The sequence below is a fragment of the Heteronotia binoei genome, chromosome 21 (genome assembly GCF_032191835.1).
Source record: "Heteronotia binoei isolate CCM8104 ecotype False Entrance Well chromosome 21, APGP_CSIRO_Hbin_v1, whole genome shotgun sequence".
Lineage (NCBI taxonomy): Eukaryota > Metazoa > Chordata > Lepidosauria > Squamata > Gekkonidae > Heteronotia > Heteronotia binoei.
In genome coordinates, this window is record NC_083243.1 from 71501485 (window position 1) to 71525816 (window position 24332).

General features: G+C 41.3%; 1 protein-coding gene across 23 annotated transcripts in view; it reads right to left on the reverse strand.

The window, feature by feature from the left end:
- MEIS2 (Meis homeobox 2) overlaps positions 1 to 24332 on the reverse strand; it is a 358946-nt gene that overhangs the window by 34489 nt on the left and 300125 nt on the right. The window lies entirely within an intron of this gene.

Sequence of the window (24332 nt, forward strand, 5' to 3'; positions counted from 1 at the left end):
CCTTGCCCAGATTGCCCAAGGTTTTGGGCTGGGTCGCCACCAGTATGCTGATGACACCCAGCTCTATCTGTTGATGAGTGGTTGGCCTGTCACTGCCCCTGACCAGTTGTCCAAGACATTGGGAGCCACTGCTGGGTGGTTACAACAGAGCCAGCTGAAGCTGAATCTAGCTAAGACAGAGGTCCTGTACCTGAGTCAGGGTGGGGTGGGTATAGGCATCGAGCTCCCAGCTTTGGACAGTGCCACATTGGTGCCAGTCCAACAGGTGAGGAGCTTGGGCGTGACCCTGGATGCCTCCCTTTCCATGGAGGCCCAAATCACAATGGTTGCCAGGTCTGCCTTTTGTTATCTTCGGTCAATATCTATCCCCCCATATACCATATCTATTCCCCAAGAACCTGGCTACAATGATCCATGCAATGGTCATTTCCAGATTAGACTATTGTAACTTGCTCTATGCTGGCTTACCCTTGAGACTGATCTGGAAACTGCAGCAGATGCAGAATGTGGCAGCTTACCTGCTGACTGCACCACCTTTATGGGTGGTCATTCAGCTGGCGCTCTGCAGTCTGCACTGGCTGCCCGTCAAGTACTGGATCCGCTTCAAGGTTCTAGTGCTAACATTTAAAGCCTTACGCGGCCTGGAACCAACATACCTGCAGGACCGTCTCTTTCCATATATGCCCAGGAGGTCGTTACATTCGGCCTCCCAACATCTATTGGCCGTCCCCAGCCCAAGAGATGACCACCTTGCCTCAACTAGGGCCAGGGCTTTTTCAGTCCTGGCCCCAACCTGGTGGAATCAGCTCCCTATTGAGATCCGGGCCCTACCTGGTTTATTAGCCTTCCATAGGGCCTGTAAAACGGAGCTGATCGCCAGACTTTTAGCTGAGGCTGCGGGCGTCTATTCTTGATCTGGTTGGCCTCCCCAGCCAGCACTGTCATTAGGAATTGGAATAAAAACTGCCATCTCTATGAGATATCAAGATGTGAGATGGCTAGACTGAGCAATATGTGATGTCATGGTAATCTGAGTGCAGTTGTTGTCTGTTTATAAAATCTTTTTATTGTATTTTATTGTTTTATTATATGTTGTATGCCCTGAGCCCTACGGGGAATGGGTGGAATAGAAATTTACTAAAATAAATAAATATTATTTTAGGAAGTTTCAAAAGTACTATTGAAAGAAACTTCAGTTTGTGCTCATATAAAGACTAATAGGTATATTCTTATCCCCCTCCCCCCACACACACTTTGCTTGTATATGAGCTTTTTTTCAGGAATGAAGCGTTTACTTCTACACTGATGTACAAAAACTTGCATACAAAAAACAGGACACATGAACACACAAAGCTGCTGTACAGTGAGCTAGACTTTCCACAACCACATCTTAAACTTCTACATGTGGCAAAAGAGGAGGTCCTACGACTGATAGACAAATTAAAAACTAATAAGTCACCGGGTCCGGATGGCATACATCCGAGAGTTCTGAAAGAACTCAAAGTTGAACTTGTAGATCTTCTAACAAAAATCTGTAATCTTTCATTGAAATCTGCCTCCGTTCCTAAGGACTGAAAGGTAGCAAATGTCACCCCCATCTTTAAAAAGGGTTCCAGAGGAGATCCGGGAAATTACAGGCCAGTCAGTCTGACTTCAATACCAGGAAAGTTGGTAGAAACCATTATCAAGGACAGAATGAGTAGGCACATTGATGAACACGGGTTATTGAGGAAGACTCAGCATGGGTTCTGCAAGGGAAGATCTTGCCTCACTAACCTGTTACAGTTCTTTGAGGGGGTGAACAAACATGTGGACAAAGGGGACCCAATAGATGTTGTTTACCTTGACTTCCAGAAAGCTTTTGATAAAGTTCCGCATCAAAGGCTCCTTAGTAAGCTTGAGAGTCATGGAGTAAAAGGACAGGTCCTCTTGCGGATCAAAAACTGGCTGAGTAATAGGAAGCAAAGAGTGAGTATAAATGGGCAGTCTTCGCGGTGGAGGATGGTAAGCAGTGGGGTGCCGCAGGGCTCGGTACTGGGTCCCATGCACTTTAACTTGTTCATAAATGATTTAGAGTTGTGAGTGAGCAGTGAAGTGGCCAAGTTTGCGGATGACACTAAATTGTTCAGGGTGGTGAGAACCAGAGAGGATTGTGAGGAACTCCAAAGGGATCTGTTGAGGCTGGGTGAGTGGGCGTCAACGTGGCAGATGCGGTTTAATGTGGCCAAGTGCAAAGTAATGCACATTGGGGCCAAGAATCCCAGCTACAAATACAAGTTGATGGGATGTGAACTGGCAGAGACTGACCAAGAGAGAGATCTTGGGGTCGTGGTAGATAACTCACTGAAAATGTCAAGACAGTGTGCGTCTGCAATAAAAAAGGCCAACGCCATGCTGGGAATTATTAGGAAGGGAATTGAAAACAAATCAGCCAGTATCATAATGCCCCTGTATAAATCGATGGTGCAGTCTCATTTGGAGTACTGTGTGCAGTTCTGATCGCCGCACCTCAAAGAGGATATTATAGCATTGGAAAAAGTCCAGAAAAGGACAACTAGAATGATTAAAGGGCTGGAACACTTTCCCTATGAAGAAAGGTTGAAACGCTTGGGACTATTTAGCTTGGAGAAACGTCGACTTTGGGGTGACATGATAGAGGTTTACAAGATAATGCATGGGATGGAGAAAGTAGAGAAAGAAGTACTTTTCTCCCTTTCTCACAATACAAGAACTCGTGCGCATCCGATGAAATTGCTGAGCAGACAGGTTAGAATGGATAAAAGGAAGTACTTCTTCATCCAAAGGGTGATTAACATGTGGAATTCACTGCCACAGGAGGTGGTGGCGGCCCCAAGCATAGCCACCTTCAAGAGGGGTTTAGATAAAAATATGGAGCAGAGGTCCATCAGTGGCTATTAGCCACAGTGTGTGCGTGTGTGTGTCTGTGTGTATTTGGCCACTGTGTGACACAGAGTTTTGGACTGGATGGGCCATTGTCCTGATCCAACATGGCTTCTCTTATGTTCTTAAGACTTAAATTACTTCTCCTTTGCTTCAAATGGAAGAGAATATTCAGATAAATATTCTTATCCCCCTCCCCCCACACACACTTTGCTTGTATATGAGCTTTTTTTCAGGAATGAAGCGTTTACTTCTACACTGATGTACAAAAACTTGCATAGCAAAAACAGGACACATGAACACACAAAGCTGCTGTACAGTGAGCCAGACTTTCCATAACCACATCTTAAACTTCTACATGTATTATACCATCTAATGAACCAGCCATTTAAAAAGAAACCACAGATCGATACTAATAGATTAGGAGGAAAAGAAGTGTGAAGTAGATGCATGTGCTTTGTAGAATGACAGTCACAGAAAAGAGAAAGCTAATGATCCCAGGCACTCCTATGAAATAAGACACAATACAACCAAAAATGGATCTAACTAGTTTATTAAATGGCTGACCATCATTATTGTTTAAATTCTAATGCTTAAGGGCAGGCTGCATATGGCAGCCTATCCTGGCTACTTTTGGTTGGTTCAATTCCAACCTGGCTTCAAACTCATCCAACAATTTATTGCCAGATTTAATTATCCTGCTGTGCTGGAAGGTACTTAACGTCATCACTTTTCCCTAACATGCCATAAGAAAGGGGTGGCCAACGGTAGGTCTCCAGATGTTTTTGCCTACAACTCCCATCAGCCTCAGCCACTGGCCATGCTGATGGGAGTTGTAGGCAAAAAACATCTGGAGAGCTACCGTTGGCCACCCCTGCCATAAGACATTGATGGCAATGGATTCCCGACTCCCAAGGGGGAAAAAAAGTGATGCCAGGCTGACATCAGGATATCACTTCCAGGGAAAATCAAGAAGTACCATCAGTCTTCTCTTTCTCTGGCATGTTGCCAGGCTATGTCCAGCAGTCCTACCCTGATATATTCCTGGTCAGACTACCCCACTGTATAATAATTAATGGTGTTAGGAACCTGCTTTATCGTAATATGATGTCTGCCAAAATCTTCCTACTTATCATTAGCAGCATGCCTGTTCCAGCCAACCTAGTTATGGCCTACCTAAACAGTCAAAAGACTAGGCCTATTTATCCCCACTGTTAGATGGCAGAATGAAACAGTGGAAAAGAGGTCCCCAAAAGGCAATCTGGAGAATCCTCAAAATTCCTTCTTGGTCCCGAACAGTGTTCCCTCTAAGTTGAGTTAGTGTGAGCTAGCACACAGTTTTTTAGCCTCCGGCTCACACATTTTTGTCTTAGCTCATAAAAAATGACCCCAGAGCAAACTAATTTATGCAGGAGCTCACAACTTTAATGCTAGTAGCTCACAAAGCAGAATTTCTGCTCACAAAGCTCCACAGCTTAGAGGGAACATTGGTCCCAAAGTAACTAGTACTTTCAGCAACCCATAGGGAAGGTGGGTAAGAAAAACACATGACAAATGCCTGTGAGAGAGCCTAGACAATAAGTGCCCTGGCCATTGATGTCCTGTGACTTACTTGATTAAAGAGGGGCCAGGAGAACCAAATGATGTCACTTCTGGTTAATGTCATCAAGCTGACAACATTGACATGGGAGGGGGCTGTTTGGGGGTGGGGCTTCCCCCACTGGCCAGCTGGCTGGTGGCAGATTGGAGGCCTTCAAATTGGGGGAACCCTGCCCCAACTGGGGGACTGGCAACCCTATTCCCAGGCTAGCTCAACCTTGTTAGATCTTGGAAGCTAAGCACCATTGGGTCTGGTTAACACTTGGATAAGAAGACTACCAAGGACTACCAAGGCTGCTACACAGAGGCAGGCAATGGCAAGCAACCCCTGAATGTCTCTTGCCTTGAAAACTCTATGGAGTCACTATAACTCAGCTGTGACTTAATGGCAAAAAAAGAGGTTATGCTATATTGTTTTCACATATATTTAAAGATCCAAACAGAAAATAAAAAATAATTCAACAAATGTGTCATGTACATTTTCTCCTAATCATGAAAAGAAAGTAGAAATCAAAATATACTTGGTCTAGGGCTACAAGATCTCCCACTTCACTGGCAGCCTCTATTTCCCACTGTGGCAGGGGAATGAAGAGGAATCAGCATAATTTTTACACTGCAATGTCACCTCCAGCACAACGAGAGTGGCAAAACCACAGGCTAAACTACAGGGCTTCAGGGAATCCTAGAGCATTGCCTTGACACAATTATATCACTTCTAAGTCTGTGCCAGAGGTTCTGTAGCAGCATCAGTGACATGTCCCTGCCCCCCCCCCCAACTGCTGTTATATGCCAGCACTGCCTGCCGTACCTTGGTCCTCCCTCACTGATGTTTTGGCTGTCTGTACACAAACACTGGGACCAGATGCCTATACAAAACACTTTGTATTTTGTGAAAACTTCCCTAAACTGCTCCAGTATTAAATGTAGGGTTCCTTGTGCATTAAACACAAAAGCCAGGAGGAGGTTTACTTCTCATACCAGTAACTGATTCTGACATACTAAGCATTACCTTTCCTTTTCTAATATGAACACATATTTCATGAAGCAGTATGGTTTCTAGCTATACTTTTAAATCACCTTAAAAATAAGTTTGTTTAATTTGTGTATAAAGGTTCCAGGAAAATGGAAAAAATATATATATGCAGTGGTTTCAGAGAACAGGAGAGACTTTTCTAATCTAGTGTAATCAAATTTTATCTAATCTAATTTATACAGTCACTTACAGTCACTTTTTAAAAAGCCTGACCCTCATTCCAGAGTTCAGCCCTCAAGAGAGAATAATACATGTGTTTTTGAACATTTTCAGAATATTATAGAGATCTGTCAACACAACTCTCCCCTTTTATTTCTGTCTCTATTGAAATTCTGATGGCTTTAGGCCCTGCAGCAGCTACAATTACTGAAGAATAGTTTGCAATTTGTTCTATTATCCAGACGGAGTTTTCCAAAAGTCTCTTAAAGATAATTTCTATACGGGATAACTAGCCCCACATTTGAGAATCATAAACTTCTATATGTAGTTTGATCAAAACACATTTCTTGCAAACTAAAAATAACTCGGTTTCAGTCTGATTCTTGAAAGAATATTACTGTTCATTTGGAATGTACCCTGGAAGACTTTAATATTTGAATTGATGGTTTTATTTAACATCCAGGTTTTCTGTAAAGAAAAATAACACTTTTATTTCTCCAATTATTCCTCTTTTTGTGCTGAGAATTTGCATATTCTGCTTTGTAGCAACAAAAAGACAGAGGGTTGGATACAAACCTTAAGAGAAGCTAGTTTCACAACAAATGATTTGCCCTGGCCCCAGCTTGCTTCAAATGAGGCACAAAAAACAACTGGTTAATGGCAAAGCAGGGTTGCCAATCAGGTGAGAGCAGCTGGCTGCTTCTTCACACCTACAGCTTTCTCACTGTGTCTGACATATCCTCCCCCCTTAGTGCCAGGGAGGACCTTTTTTTACCTGCTCCATGCTGTTTTTGTGGGTTGTTTCCCTCTCCCATTAAATAGGCCTAATAACAATTTAGGCCACAGGTATTTGGCAGGAATAGGGTGGAGTGCTTTGGATAAGTAAGCACCCTGAGACATGATCTACATGATGAAGGGCATGCCCAGAACAGGCCATTACATGCTGTGCAGATGGGTGTACTGTGAAGGAACATCCTTGGTACTGAGCAGCATCTTTTGACCCTGGTAGGAGGCTTGTGGCACATCAGGGGAGAATGATGAAGCTGTGCAGGCAGTGATAAGTAACGTGGAGGAAATGCCAGGGAAACTGGTATCCATTTCACACCCACCCCTCCTTCCTGCTTATTAACATTTCTCAGTTCCTCCATCCATCTGCTACTTTACTGCTAATCCTTCCATCCTTACAGTCACAGCTTCTTCCCTTTTTCCACTTTCTTCTCTCCTTCCACTCCCTATTTCCTCTCCATTTTGCTCTATTTCCCCCCTCCCTTTCTCCTCTCTGGCTTTGCTTCTTCCTTCTCCACATCTTCCTTTTTGTACTTCTTGCCTGCCTGCTTCTCTGCTCCCCCCACCTTGTCACTCTCCTCAGGTTTCAAAATGAAACTGCAGCAGTCATTTTAGATTACCAAACAGCTACAAATAATATCAGTGTTACCTGCAGGTGCCTAGGTAATGGCTGCCAAGATTTCATGAAGTAATTCCATGAGATCTCAGAATTTTAAAATTAAAAAAATTTCTTCTCTTAAATGTAAAATTTTCCTGCAAATCTAAGGGTTCCTTCAGATTTTTAGAAATATCATTTTTGATCTACCCTCTGGGAGGAATGCTCTGGATATATAGTCTGCAGAAATTATCTTAATGTTTACAGAGTTCTGTCTATGACATGATACAAGAACATAAAATAAAAATTAAGCTTCTAAATGTTTTCACACTGAGGTGATGGTGAGCATTATTATGTTTTTGATTATTGGTTATATTTTAATATTGTAAACAGTCCTGAAAACCATATAAGCTAAGTGTAATAAGCATTTTTCAAATGAAAAAAATTAAAGCCTTGTTGATCTTTTCTTGAACATCATTATTTTTCTCTTCTAAAAAAGCCATATACGGCAAAGGAAAATGTCAGAACTATGGCTATACATTGAATATTTTCTTCACTAATTGTATTTATTTATTTATTCATTTATTTATTCATTCATTCATTCAATTTATTTTCTTTAAAGTAATTCACTGGTCTTTAATCAACTCAAAAACAATCTTTAGCAATGGAGAATTCCCTGTACTGAAAAGTAATAGTCCCTGTTTTTAAGGTCTTCATGCATGACAAAAAAGAAGTACTAAAATTAACAGCAACCAAAAAAAAAAGAAAAGAAAAAAAGCCCCATAATTGCAAAAATGACCTGGGTATTGTGGGGAGGGAATGTATGGCCAATGGCCAAACCATAATTGTGATTGTCATACAACTACCTCTCTAAGCCTGGGATGGCCAACTGTAGCTCTCCAGATGTTTTTTGCCTACAACTCCCATCAGCCCCAGTCATTGGCCATGCTGGCTGGGGCTGATGGGAGTTGTAAGGAAAAAAACATCTGGAGAGCTACTGTTGCCACCCCTGCTCTAAGCAATTGAGGAGGAATCTATCTAAGAGCTATCTAGGAGAAAATTGAGAGTTCTGAAAAATCAAACAAAGAGGCTGTGAGGAAAACCCCCTTTTGAAGGACATTGTAATCACCAGCTTAGTTGCCAGAGCACCTGGAGAAGTGACTCACACACGTCTGGCCAGAGAGTGTTGGTAAACCTATCCAGGGGCAAAAGGGACTTATGTAGTACAAGCAGCCATAACACTACAAAGGCACTCTAGACCAGTACAAGAGTGCCCACCAGAAGAACGGATGGCTTCCCGTCGTTCCGTATGATGTCCATCCTAGCCATAGAGCAGAGGAAACTGCGCCGCCAGGAGCTATCCAGGCGAATGGTTTTGAAGCACTGACCATGGAATCCACCATGGAGGGCTAACACCACACGCAGCTATCTTCCTACCAGGCCTGACTCCATTCCCGTGAAGCAGACAGCTCACGTACACACCAGATGTCACCTGTGCCTGCAAGCAACCTACCCACCCCAGGAGTGGTTAATCATCCAACCGCCACTTTCTTTGTTTGACGGAACTCAAGACAAAGACTAGTGCCAAGGAGAAGACAGAAGAAGAGGAAGACCATCTTCAGCCAGAGCCAAGTTCCTTTGTACAAACTGGGTGTTACCTAGGCCATGATTTGACTCTCTATTGTCACCCTTTTAGATAAGTCCTAAGTATCTCCCCACCCAGTAAACTCTGTATTCTTCTTCTCAACTGTCGTTGTGGAGCCTCCCCTTGGTCCATTTCAACCTGAAAGTTCACTCAGGATCCAAGCAAGTCCATTGGTCAAGAGCAAGCACCCAATTAGGTGCCACCAATTAACTTTCTATTGGTTGTCGCAGTAGTCCAGCCCTTATGGTCACTGCAAAACCTCCCCTTTTCGTGAGGTCCTTCACCAGCTAACCACCTTCCTCCTCCCTCATACCTCCCATCCCCTAAGGCCTCAAGAGAGTCCTTATAATCTGTGGACTAGCTACCCACAGGTGTACTTCTATCAGTATCCCAACTTCCACTGCATAGATCCATCCCTGATTCCTGATCAGTTTCGGGTCCCTTCTCCCACTTCCTCGCTCATCACCATTGGAGCCTTCCTCGAAGACTACGATAGGTAAATATCACCCTGTTTGTCTACCCAAGTGTTCCCCTATCTCTCTATCGATGTTTCTTAGGACTGTATGTGTGATTTTATGAGTATTTCATCTTGGATGAAAGCCTATATTTTTCTTAATAAATTATAATTGTTTTACTTAATTAGAGTCCCTAATATTTTAAGCATTACTTTTCTGGACATGGAATCCTGTATACACAGGTAAAAAGATCCTGAGTGAGCCAGGTGCCCACCTGACAATTCCCCAACATCGTTTTGCGGGCATTTTGGCTTACAAGGCACATCCAAGGGGAAAAAGTGCCCTTATATTTTTAGAAAGTGAGTGTTTTACTGTTGAGTAGATAATAGAGCTATTTTGTTAAGAAAGGTAAAATTCCAATGAGTGGTAGAATCCCAATGAGATCATGGTCTGAATTCTGCTTCTCTTAGAACACCTCCCCTGCTTTTAAAGTTTGGAGATTATAATAGAAAAAGTGGATTGATCCAAAACTGCACAGAAGTAAAGCTGGCTTCAGGGCACTTCTGCACTTTCAGCCCTCATAATGGATCTGAAGATAGCATCGTGTCAGTCGTTAATCTGTAAAGCCATGTGATAATGTAGTGCAGAATTTTCTTCAGGAAAAAGAAATCAGCCAGCAGCTGTTTGGAAGAATAAGACACTGAGGATTTGTCCTAGATCTTCTATGGCAGTTTTCAGACACCATGTATGCCACTTGACATAGATGGGAAGGCCTCTACATTTTTATATGTATATATTAGTACAACAGATATTTCATCACTATCTACATCAATGAGCAAATGTAATTTGCATGTCAACAGTGTTAAAATGTTAGCAGGCCAGATCCAAAGTCTACCCAGTTGTCTCCAACACAGTCCCAAATGAAACACAAGATACCTGGAACATATGTATTGTACTCATGATCACTTTACAGGAAAGTCAGAGTGAAGCAACAGAGCACTTTATACCTTCAGAAAGAGGAGCTGGAAACTTTATGCTTTTACACATAACATATTTTTATGATATATTTTATGCATTTTATTTTGTGCCATCTACCATAGAAGAAATGTATGTTAGCATATGCTTTCAGGAATCAGCTTTTTACAGTTATCAAATGTCTCATCTTGGTTTCAGTGTTTAATTAGGTGATGTTTTAGCAACATTTGGTAAATGCAAAGCAGTAGGTATTATTTTGCTATGTTGATGCCATTAAACATTATTGCTTGTTGCCTTCACTACAGAGAAGACAACTGCAAGAAAGCAAGTACTATATTGTCTTTAAGACAGAGAATCAGGAGCCCTTGGTTCAGTTTTTGGCAGAAACTTCCTATCTGCCTTGGGGCTAGTAACTGAAGGCCAGATTTATATAGTCTCCAGGGGCTTAGTTACCCAACAGCCTGCTCTCCAAGCAGCTTCTGCAAACCCATTGAAAGGAGAGTACTGGTAAAACAATTTGCATGCTGGGCATCCCAGGTTAGCTGCATACGGATTCTCATTGGCACAGGCATTATAAGGCTGAGATCCTTTTGAAAGTCTTAAAATTGAGCATAGATACTTATGAAAGCTAAACTTCTGAACAGAATCTGTTACTTGAATTCTCTCACAGTCATCTCTCTCCAGTTGTAATTATTTTGCTTCACAAGTGTTCAAACATTCATTTCCTACATAATGTAATTACTATCACCACCTCTTGTGCACAGCTTTCATACCACCCACACTATATGCTGGAAAAACAATGTTATGGCTATTCCATACTCCCCTGCAGGGAATTTTCAGAGCTATAATGCTGAAAGTTACTCCACTCTTCTGCCCCTATCTCAACACTTTTCTCTCCACCGATTATTTTCACCTCTTATTCTTTTCTGTTTTGTATCATCCCACATTTTTTCTTCCTTTGTAATCCAGAACATAGAAGTAATTTAAAACAATTTATCTTTAATAAGTTCCAGTTTATTTAAAAGGACTTATTTTCAGGAAAATGTTCTTAGGATTAGAGCCTTATTCTGGTTACATCATTCTGGCATGAGCAGATCTATTTATTAACTTGGTTTTGTCTGCACAAGTTTTACTTTTAAGCTGTAACCTTTCAGGATGGGCCAAAATGGAGGCTAATGGATATCTGGAAATGTTTTGGTGGTTGTGTATACTTTTACATTTTTTTAAAACATTTGCTCAACAAGCTAAGCTTATCTTAAGAGTGAAAGACCCCTCCTTCCTGAACTCTTTGATTATGATATAGTCCTATTTGCTTCATAAAAATGCCCTCCTGAACAGTGTCATTCTACACAGTTTGCAGAATGACAGAAAGAGGGAAACTTTCTGACCTCCTCTGTGTAAGGAAAAGCCTCCTTAAAGAACATCGGGATTACCAGCTTGGTTGCCAGAGCACCTGGAGAAGTGACTCGCACACGTCTGGTCAGAGAGTGTGGGTAAACCTATCCAGGGGCAAAAGGGACTTATGCAGTACAAGCAGCCATAACGCCACGAAAAGCACTCTAAACCAGTACAAGAGTGCCCACCAGGAGAACAGAAGGCTTCCCGTCATTCCGTATGACTGCTATCCCAGCATGGAGCGAAGGAAACTGCGCCGCCAGGAGCTATCCAGGCGAACGGTTAAGTTCTGACCATGGAATCCACCGTGGAGGGCTAACACCACGCAGCCACCTTCCTACCAGGCTTGACTCCATTCCAGCAAAGCGGATGGCTCTCCTACACACCAGATGTCACCTGTGCCTACAAGCAACCTATCCACCCCAGGAGTGGTTAATAGTCCAACCGCCACTTTCTTTGTTTAACAGAACTCTAGACAAAGACTGGTGCCCAGGAGAAGACAGAAGAAGAGGAAGACCATCTTCAGCCAAAGCCAAGTTCCTTTGTATATGCCGGGTGTTACCTAGGCCACAATTTGACTCTCTATTGTCGCCCTTTCAGATAAGTTCCCTAATCTTGAGTGTTCCCCACCCAGTAGTCACTTCTATTCTTCTTTCCAACTGTCACTTTGGAGCTGCCCCCTGGTCTGTTTCAATCTGAAAGTTCTCTCAGGTATCCAGGATCCAGGCAGGTCCATTGGTCAAGAACAGGCACCCAATTAGGTGTCACCAATGCACTTTCTATTGGTTGTTGCAGTAGTCCAGCCCTTATGGTCACTGCGAAACCTCCCCTTTTTCATGAGGTCACACTCCAGCTAACCACCTTTCTCCTCCCTTGTACCTCCCATCCCCTAAGGGCTCAAGAGAGTCCTTATAATCTGTGGACTAGCTACCCACAGGTGTGCTTCTATCAGTATCCCAACTTCCGCTGCATAGATCCATCCCCGATTCTAAGACCAAGTTTCGGGTCCCTTCTCCCACTTCCTTGCTTGTCACCATTGGAGCCTTCCTCGAAGACTACGATAGTTAAATATCACCCTGTTTGTCTACCCATGTGTTCCTCTATCTATCTATCTATCTATCTATCTATCTATCTATCTATCTATCTATCTATCTATCTATCTATCTATCTATCTATCTATCTATCTATCTATCTATCTATCTATCTATCTGTATTTCCTAGGACTGAATGTGTGATTTTATGAGTATTTTGTCTTATATGGAAGTCTATGTTTTTCCCAATAAATTTTACCTGATTTTACTTAATTAGAGTCCCAATATTCTTACGCATCACCTTTCTGGATGGTTAATCTTGTATACATAGGTAAAAGATCCCTAGTGAGCCAGGTGCCCACCTGACTATTCTCCAACCTCGTTTTGAGGGCATTTTGGCTTACATCTGGGAGGCCATTCTGCATTTTGGGAGCCTCAAAGAGTGAGTGAATGCATACAGTCTCAGTTATTAGTCTTGCCCATTTGCAGGGTGGCACCTTCAGAATGCTTTGCTCAGATGAAAGCTGGCATGGTGGTAAAAGGGTGCCACAAAACCATTCACAATCTATTTACAAAGTCCGCCTTGGGAGTTACTGGGGAAAGTTCCTATATTAGCAGAAATATAATTAAATTTAATCTGCTTTGTGGTACTACAGTGAGTGTCCTGTAGTTCTAAGAACAAAGCCACAAATGTGCTAGAGGAAAGCCTCCTTTGCTCTGCGCAAGAAATCTTCAACCATGAGCAGAAGCTTTATTGTCACAAGAGACTAAAGAGGAAAATCCAACTTCTTCCTCACCACATGTAGCAGTTGTGCTTGGCTTTCAGTCTATGCAGAACCCCAACTGCTAACATCATTTCTGAGAACTGGTGTGAAAATGGTGTGAAAAACCTTCCTCTAGCAACACCTTCCACTGGAAATATATAGGATTCAATGCATTCTGTTTAGGTGGTAGTCTTACAACTCTGTAAGACTACTGTAATTTGGGTATAAATTATTAATAGAAAAAACACTGAAGTGCTTATCTATTTAATTTATATATTTCACTTTTACTGTTCCTGAAGGCTCTGAGGAGGTTAAAAAAATAATCAAATAATTATACAAAATAATGCAAATAGAAAAACTGCTATATAAATATAAAAACAATCCACTAGTGCCAGGAGAGCTAATAATGACAGAAAGCTCTGAAAAAGAAACAGCAAGCAAAGAAAGCAACATGTGAACTTGCAGCATCATTTCAGGGATATCATTCCTAATGGTCAGCAAAAGATAAGAGAATGTCAGGTGAACAAAATAAGCGTGAGAATAGGCAGTTGAAAATGTTGGGCAACTCCAAGATGGCACACAGGTTGAACACAACAAAAGCACTCCTTCAGAGATGTGGGGACCCAGGTCATGAGTAAATAACTAGCACCTTGAATTGAACCTGGAAGCAAATAGGCAAGAGAAGTCTGAGCACAGGTATAATTTGCTTCTAGCAGCTCAGTCTAGACAACAGCCTAGCAAATCTTCCAAGCTATCTTCCTAGTCCTAGACTGTGGTTAGACACTATTATTATTATTTATTATTTTATTATATCACTCCCACCCAAATAAAAAGTCTATTTGTTGATGCTATTGGAAAAATATGATGGTCCTCCTCATTATTGTAGCAGCTCTCTACGTATACTAGAAGTCTGCTACATTAGATAAATACAGGGCTTTTTTTTTTTAGCAGGAATATGGTTAGGTGTCAGGGGGTCTGGCCTAATATGCAAATGAGTTCCTGCTTTTTCTGCAAAAAAAGCCCTGGATAAATATATTATTATACGGGTAGCTGTAATGTCACCATGCTCCCATAACAACTGAATATGAAGTCTTATTTGAGGAACCTTAATTTAAGGAGTCACAGCAGTGTCATGAAATTAAGACAACAAGAAATGATTTAATCAAATGAGGATTTCCACTACCCTGCTCCTCAGCTGGTGGGAGACAAAGTTGGCTAAAGGACTGGTGGAAAAATTTAAGAAGAGCAATGGCCACATCTTTCATATAACCCATGATCATTTATCAATATAAATATATCTGGGTTACAATTTAATAATGCAATTATCTTTTTTAAAAATTTCATCCTTCCAAGTGAAGACTGGAATCCAAATTCTCCTGTTCTCTGTCCAACACGTCAACTACTACCATTACAAGGTAAACCTTGCAATATGCCACTTGTGATACACTGTGATAAATTACAAGTTCCCTGTATGATACTTACTGTATCTTAAGTTATCAATGAAGGACAGCCTCAGCTATGCAGAGGGCACTAAGCAGCCTTTAATAGAAATGCTAATTGGATTTATTGCTCCTTAAGGATCAATTTTAAGCTATTCAGTAAATTTTGTGGCTGCAAGAAAGTTCCCAGTCTTTCTCCACACCTTACCTTGATAGAAAAAGGAATCAAGCACCTGTTCATGTTGTATTAAACCTACAGACAAAGCTTAGCGTATGAAGGATAAATCTTATTTATCTTATTAATCTCTTTCCAAGAATCTAAATTAATTAGAACCACCGACTACAAAACTGCAACAGAACATACTGACAAATCCTGCTTATTTACAGGCCAGTGCTATGGGGAGAGTTAAGAGAGACATAGTAAAGATCATGGGAACTTCTAATAAACCATTTTAAAGGTTGACGTAATTACTCAAGAGTTTTATTCTGTGATGAACATTTTGCAGATAGCAAAATTCACAAGGTTGCTTAGAATTATATAGGTAGACCAGTAATGAGCAGACGTGACTCTGAAGTACTGGAGATAAAAGATTATGCAACTTTTAAAACTGAAAACAGAAGAGTTTTCCTACAATATGGAACACTTAAAAACAAGGCCTCCAGCCCCATGGAATGATGAGATCAGCAGCAATTCAATGACATCATAAAGGATTCTTTTGCCAATGCAATAGTCAAGACTGCAAAAGAGGTAGGAAGACTCAGTAAATAAGAAGTTGCTGCCATTCATAGACCACTGTGATCTTAATTTTGAAGGCTGGGAAAGTACTTTTTCCTGAAGTAGCCACTTAGCCAACAACCTAATAATTAACATTTAATAAGTAATTAGTGACCCATAATTCCTTCCCTGTTGTTTAATCTTGGGAAAGATGAAGACTACAGGATTTTACATTGACAAAAAAAATGAAATCCAAACTCATGCACCAAGGAAGTGTATTATTTCTGCATTCAGTCTTTGAGACAAAGAGAAAGATTCAGATGCTAATTCAAGTCTGAGACTCAATATCACAGCCAAGCCTTTCTGGTAGACCACAGAGAAGATAATTCATTATTGTTTCATCCAGAAGAATTCTGCCAATGAAGCATTTAAATGGATGTTTGGTTGACAACCATCAATACAGTGACAGTATAAGAGTACTAGAATACAGAAATGGTAATCACAATATCAAATTAAATACAGGGATGGCCATCTAACATTGGTCATTTATTTATTTAAGACATTTCTAGGCTGCCTTTCCACTTTAATAGGGTCTTCAAGGCAGAGAACATGAAAACATTTCAACATTAAGCAACACTAAAATCAAGTATCTATAAAATAATTCCATAAATCACACAAACACACATAATACCAAAACCAAGAAGAAGGGTCAGTAGCAGTTGTTGGGGTGGGGTAGGGTTGCCAGGTTCCCTTGTCACTCTGGTGGGGAAATTTGGGAGACATTCCAGAGGGTGGGTGAGGATATTGCACTGAAATAACCTGGAAGTGATGTAATCACGCCACCAATGCCAGGGACAATCCTCTGTTTTTTGGGTAAAAATGGTAAATTCATTCTTAAACCATAGAGTCTTATCCAAAAACCAGAGTGTTCCCAACATGATATGTCACTTCCAGGTCATGATGATATATATGTTTAGGGGTGGGTTTTTTCCCACCAGCCAGTTGGTTCACAGTGGGGAGAAGGCCCCAAAACCAGGGGACCTCCTGCTCAGATCTAGAGACAAGTAAAACCAAGTAAGAACCACAGTTTGAAATTATTAGTAAACAATAGAAAACTGTGTAGCACAATACTGCTATGTCAATAATGAACAATTATGACAACCATTTCTGTATCCCACCTCTGATATATTATAATAAAGAAAATAAATGTGGCTGACAAATAGACACTGTCCATAAGATTAAACAAATAATGTCCATAAACAATAAACAATATCAGTACATAGTCCAGGTGCTATTCTAAAATTGTTCTGGAGTGGATCACAAATTTGAAGACTAACAAAGGAAAGGTCCGGCCCCTTCCCAGCCAAGCCGGCATCGCCGGCATTTAGTCTGGGGGCCGCCTTTGCCCTCCCGGAAGGAGGGAGCAGATAATTGACGGTCCCTGATCATCCGGGCGTTTCTTCTGGGCGCGGAGCCGGGACTATATAAGCCCCGACCCCACCCAGATGGGGTCCATCTGTCAGAGTTGGGCAACCAGGCCTTTTTAGAGGAAATTTGGCAGGGATTGAGGTCGGCTCTGGGCCGCCCGGTGGGGCGCTAATGCCAAAGCAGAGGCTTGGCATTGGCGGTGGCTGGAGGATGTATTGGCCACAGGGTTTTTCAGGGGAGAACCTATGGCTTAGCACCAGGTGTGCGTGTGGTCTGTATGAACCGCAGATGGGCTCCACGGCTTAGTGCGGGGAATGCAGATCACAGAAGAGCCTCACCTGGGCGGATCTTTCCAAGGGGGATTGATGCTAGCCCAGGTGCAGAATGGCTTGGGGCCTGGCCGCTCAGCAACAGCCCGAAAACGGTGGGCTTGTGCTGGGGGCAGGGTGGCTTGCCCTTCAGGACAAGGCGGGTTCAGGGGGTGACCCCAGGGCTTGTCCTCCTAGGCCTCATCCCTGCCAGTTATAGGTTCATAAGTTTCTTTCAATAAAGCGGCCCGGTTTTATACCCAACATACTGTGTCTGTCTCTTCATTCCAACTGGGGGGGCAAGGACACTGCAGCCAAAACAAAACTGGTTTCGGTGAAGACACATTCTTCAACTATTAGGCTCCCCTTGCAGCCATTACAGTCTGAATATATGTTGGCTATGGAAGCTCCAGTCTATATGCATTCTGTAGCTACAAAGTGCACTATGTCCAGAGAGCATTGCTGTGTGATGCCCCTGGCATGATGATATCACTTCAGTGTGGTGTCATTTTGGTGGTGATGTTGTTGTTTGGGGGTGGGATTTCCCCCACTGGCCAGTTGGCTGGAGGCAGGCAGAAGCCCCCAAAAGCATGGGATCCCCCGCCTGGGGAATAGGAACCCTACAACTTCCCCGTGTAACCTTTTAAAATACAATTCTTTTTAAAAAGCATATAAACAAGTTATAGAACTCCCACCAATCAGTGGATGATAGTTTCTAAGTAACACATGAATCTCTGTAAACACCTTTTACTCTATGTTTTGCGTAGATGCCTGCATGAAACAGAAGTTGCAGAAATTCAGCAAATGGTGCTACTTGACACCCTTGCTTCTGTGACACAAAAATAAAAAAGGGCCATCATTTTCAAAGAAGTACATGTTACACAAAACACATGCCCTTTACATCTTCCTTAGGCCTTTATATCCTGTCATACTATCTGCAGTATCAGCAGCAGAAAGCCTTCCCTGGAACAAATGTGTATGTTTTATGTGTACTGTATTTGCTAATCATTAGTTCATAAGCAAGAACAGTTATACAGTGTGCTATAAATAATGGCGGGAATGTAAAAGTGAATTGATCTGTCTAGCTATCTAGTAATACTGCTGGCAGAAAACCAGCCCTGAATGGCTGCCAAGTATCAGAGACCCAGCCAGTGATTTGTCTAGGGGTCTTGCCCTGTCAGGCAGAAAATAGTCTTAAACTGAGCTCCCAGAACTGTGAGCACCGCCTACTGCTCAACAATGAACACTTCCTGCAGCGTTCCCTTTGCTGAGTTAAGTTTAAATAGCTGAAAACATGTACGAGTTATCAAGGTATAAAAGCAGGCATCCAGGAATATTAATCATTGGTGGGAGGTGTCAGTGTTCTTGTGAACTGAACTGACTTGCATTGTTCAGTCTGGCTATGCTTTCTCTCTCCCTCTGCCACAGTCCTTCCTGGCCCTCCTCATATGTGCATCACAATGCACTAAATAAATCCCTTCACTTTTTAATGTCTATTTATGTATGCCAAATATATACTACCTACTGCTTTTGGATATTTAGGTGTAGGAAACATTATTTTTAAAGACAACACACTCCAGCATTTGATAGAAACCTAGATTTTCTAGGGCATTAATGATGCTTAATAAATCTAAGTAAAGTGGGAAACTATTGGGAAATGTTTTGTTACAGGAAAGAAACGGGGGCCATTCATAAGCAAGTCCAATCAGTGAAAATATTCTCCTATCTATGGTGCAAATTGAACAAAATGATGGGATAATTCCCTCCCTTCTCCCCCCACCCCACTTTAAGTCAGTTATGCTGATCCACTTATTGCATTGCTTGAACTAGTTTTCCCTGTATATAAACATGGGAAGACAGCTCAGGCAGCAAACTCACCTCGAGATGCCTTGCAGGGATTCAGTAATGTGCCTGCTTGGCACTGTTTCTTGTATCCCTTAAGGCTGTCTCCCAATCTCTTTGTAAAACCAGCACTGGCTCAAAAAAAAAAAAAAAAGAGTCCCCCATCAAATGATGCAGCGCTAAGCTTCATGCAATCTATCTTTGCTATGTGATTTTGATTCACTGTTTAGTAGAGGAGCCACGTTGCCATTATGTGCCCAGCATTCACATGCAAGCATACGCCTGAATATAAATTTTGTCTGTAAATTGAAGGTGAGTTTCTAATTAAGAACTGGGAAGTTGAATTTCCACAAAGATCCACATTTTATGAACAAGAACCCACAGAACTGTGGGAAGCAGCTGCTTTTGTTTTGAAATTTGTTGTTTTATTGAATTTCATAAATAGCAGTGAAATTCAAACAAAACTGATTTAGATTTCACTTCATCACTTAAGATATATTTTGTAGAGTACAGCCTGTGCAGTAATCCTCTGCTATGCTTTAATTTGGTTTTAATTTTATAGGCCCTGTTTTAACTGCATATTTCCAGACCTTTATTTCTCTCACAGCTCTTAGCAAAATGGTAGCTCATAAACACAAGCTCTGCTGTATAGACTTTGCATTTCATCCCAAAGTATTTCCTTTTTTATAGCCGTGGTCTTTCCATCCTAGTGCTCTGAGCTTGGGTCACAAATCTCACTGCTATTCCAGTGTGTGACATCTTCGCTCGTTTGCCGCTGCTCATTAACAAACAATACTGCTGTGAAATTGGTTTAATGACAAAGTAATAAAATTGCTATTCTGCTCACAGATTGCCTGAGGCACTTTGAGCTCCTACAAGGCTTACTGTGGGTGCCAAGATACATTAAGCTGCTTATTCGTAAAAACTGCATCATCTGTTTTTTTCACAGGTTTTTTCTTTCCCCTATCTAGCCTCTGCTTTTTTATCTTCAAATAAAAAGATATATTTGCTTATGATCTTTCATGCTGTCAATTTTTTACTTTCATGCATATTTCTGGAAAATGAAAGTGTATTTCATTTCATTTCTAGAGCTTTTTTTCCTTTCCAAAAGGTCACTCTGTCCCTACTGCAAGGTTGTTCCTGGACTCAAAAGCTCAGCAATGTAACATTAAGACAAATGTATTTTTACATACAGTATTATGTAACTAGGAGACAGGATAGTATCAATCAGTCATATAACAGGAATAAGGTTTCCTTGTTTTCAAGAATGGATTATGTACTACCTACTAATTCTATCTGTCATAGTGAAGATATATGTATACATACTACAAAAACATAAACACAAATACTTATAGCATGCATAGAACAGTACTGGGTTACTTACACCTCTTCCATTCTGTAAGTAAATAAATATACCAGGATAACCACAACACTTCTTGCAGTCACTTTTCCATAAAACGAATTACATGTTTTGGGACAGTATACTTTTCCTTTTTGAGAATTAAATATTTGAGAAATCATATTTGATGATTTATTGCACCCATACAATAGTGAAACAACCCATTCGCTCTTTGACAGGTGGGCTGTTCTTGATAATTACAGTCAGACATTTTAGCACTCCTAGTATGGTATAAATAAACACACAAAGCACCAGTAGATAATACATTCTTATCTTACATTTTTAAACATGCATGTTGACAGCTTTCTATTTTTCTTTACCTGTTCCTTCATCCAAATCATAGCAAAATGATGTGATGCAATCTGCTTTAAATGCACCACAAGCCCCTTCTTATCAATTCCCCATCCTTACTAATCTCATTGTTGGTTATGTCTTAATGAATGCAGTCACAGCTAGAAAGCTGTTCTTGTTGGAATTGCTATTTCCCTTACAGGTAACTAGGTAATATGACCTGTTAAATACCTGTAAAAGTATAGTTTGGGCAACTGGTATCTTTAAGTGCTACACAAAAGTAGAAAAACTTGTTTGGGAACAATTAGACCTTGCCTGAACATGAATCTTTCCTTCTCCCAGCCTTAAACTGATCCTCCCCTCAAATCTCTAGTGCTTCAGGGCTTCCCCGGGTCACATTCATTCTGAAGTGTGTTTGACCTAGGGAAGCCTTGGAGCATGAGATCTGAATACAGCAAGCTGGTGCAAGTCCTACAAAGACTTCCAGACAGGGTTTCACCCACTGCAGGATTGTGAAAAACAAAGAGGCCTATTAGAGGTCAGAAGGGTTTTAAAAAATAATACAACCAAAAGGAAATGAGATAGCTGATGAGAATTGTTAGCTCTTGGCTGTAATGGGTTGAAATGATTCTGTTCTAAAATCTGCAGGGAAAGAACTTAGCTCAGAGAGTTTCAAAGCTGCCAGACTCCAGGTGGGACCTGGATATCTCCCAAAATTACAGCTCATCTCCACATTACAGAGATCAGTTCCCCTAGAGAAAATGGATGCTTCGGATGGTAGACTTGGTGGCACTGTTCCCCACTGAGGCCCCTATTCTCCCCAGGCTCCACCCTGAAATCTCCAGCTGTTTCCAAACATGGATCTGGCAACCTTAACCTCCATCCCCACTGGTAGCCAAGGAGGACCTGGCAATCCTAGGGCTCACATGAAATTACGCAAAAGAAGATAAATATGATGTGCCAGGAAAGAAACATGAGGGAAAGAATAATAGTAAAAAAGTGGTGGTGGGGAGGACACTAGAAAGGATCAAACACAGCTTTAGTGAACATATGTTAAGAATGTCTCAAGCTGCAAGTCTGTTTCTATCTGTTAGCAAACACGGGCCTAAATTATCTGCCACTTTGAAACAGTAACATAATTTGCGGCTGGGTGTATTCATAGATCCTACCAATCTTAAGAATGTCAGCAGACTCCTGCTAACTAGAATACAAAAAACAAAGCTAAAAGAAAACTAACTTCCATTTCCCAAAAAGATACAACTTTAATGGAAAAAGGTGTACCAGTAGGAATTTTTCCACAATAAAATATATTCACCTTGAACAAGTACTTGTTATATATGGCCCTTTTTGCTGTGATTAATACTGAGCAAAACGACACAACTGGAATTAAGACATTATATTCATAATAGGGTTGCCAATCCCCAGGTGGGGGCAGGGGATCCCCCAGTTTGGAGGCCCTCTCCCCACTTCAGGGTCGTCAGAAAGCGGGGGGAGGGAAATGTCTTCTGGGAACTCTATTATTCCCTATGGAGATTTATTCCCATAGAAAATCATGGAGAATTGATCTGCGGATATCTGGGGGGGGGGGCTGTTTTTTTGGGTAGAGGCACCAAATTTTCAGTATAGCATCTAGTGCCTCTTCCCAAAATACCCCCCAAGTTTCCAAAAGAGTGGACCAGGGGGTCCAATTCTATGAGCCCCAAAAGAAGGTGCTCCTATCCTTCATTATTTCCTATGGAAGGAAGGAATTGAAAAGTCCCTTTAAATGTGATGGCCAGAACTCCCTTTGGTGTTCAATTATTCTTGTCACAGCCTTGATCTTGGTTCCACCCCTAATGTCTCCTGGCTCCACCCCCAAGGTCCCCAGATATTTCTTGAATTGGACTTGGCAACCCTAATTCATAAAATCAGTCATATGGTGCAGCAAGAAAGGTTTCTATCAACGTTACACTGTAGCCTGCATATTACCATAGAGGCTAGCTAATAGATTCTATGTCATCTGTGGCTCTCTCACTTTAGTATGCAGTAAGTGTTATTCACAACAGGATACTCTCTTGTTTTAATATCTATAAAACAGAAGAAGACTATAAAGTTCTTAGAGGAAGTAAATGCACTATAGATGTATTACAGGCTCAAGTCCTCTTGGTGAATGGCAAGCAAACAAACTTTTTTAACAAATAAAAAGGTCCCTTTAAGTAAGGGCAAAGAAGACATTTTTGTGTAGATATAGAAATTGTCATGATGTGTTCCTTACCTCGTCGCAATCTACAACAGAACTGGATTTACATTTATAAGAAACTGCATGATCTGAAATTTAAATTTGAAAATTACAGTTGAGGGGGAAATTTCAGCTCTTGTGAATGCCTTTTTTCTTCAAGCAGGTACACCTATTATCTGTTGTACAGACTTTGGAAAGTATGGGACATTTTTTACCCAACGTTAAGGACTCTGCCAGAATTTTCTATTGCCTGAAACTGAAAGTAATTGATGTGGATAGTTTCATGTTGAGCAGAGAAACTGACTGTTCTCATACAGTGACCAAGGGAATGTTTTTTGTTAGTTTGAAAAAGGTATGGCTGTTAGGTAGATAGATTTAATCTGGCAGATGATCTGAAGCAGTACTACAAAGTTTGAGTCCAGTGGCATCTTCAAGACCAATGAAGTTTTATTCTGGATATAAGCTTTCCTGTGCACACACACTTATTCATCTGGCAGAGAGATTCAAGGTGAGTTAGATGAAATAAAATTGTAGGAACTGGAAGTACTACAGGGGTCATTTTGTAGAAAAATAGGTGGTGGAGCTCATCCAGGAATTGTTACGCAGCTGCACCTACTATTCAATGGACAAGGTAGGAAGGAGGAAGTGTGCTCCTGTGAGTTCCCACTGAATCCAAGGCCTGAGGTACTAAGAAAAGAGAAAATAAAGGGACTGCAGAAAAAGCTAGCTGAAATGGAAGAATGGTTGAGCATAAGGATGGGCACAAACCAGATCACAAACTAAAGTTTGTCACAGTTTTTCCCATTTGTGGTCTGTGAAGCGATGTTTGCAAACTGAAGAGCTGCCATGAACTTTCACAAATTTTGCTGCAGTTTGGGAAGAGCAGAAAGCAAAGGTTTAAATGGCTCCACACTTTTTGCTCATCATGAAAACAACTGAGTGGAGGGGAGCAGAAAATGGGTTTCAATGGCTCTGAGGGGGTTAAACAGCTCACAAACCAGTATCAGTTCGTGGTTTCTGCTCCCCATGAAAAGCAGCAAGGAGCAGAAAGCAGGGGGTTAAATGGCTCACAAACCAGTATCAGTTCATGGTTCAGTTCATGGTTCAGTCATAAACTATAAACTGAACACAAAAATGTGGTTCGTGCCCATTTCCAGTTGAGAGAGAAGGTATAGTAAAAACAGTCATGGGCAGCACATACCCAGAAACATATCATGGTGGCTAATTTAGCCTGCATATCACCTTGGAAGCTGCATCTAGGACTGGGCTGCTTCTTATAGTTCCAGCCAGTTTTTTGAAGTTGCCGTTTTGAAGGACTTAATATGAAGAACAATAATTTTCAAAATAAAATTTG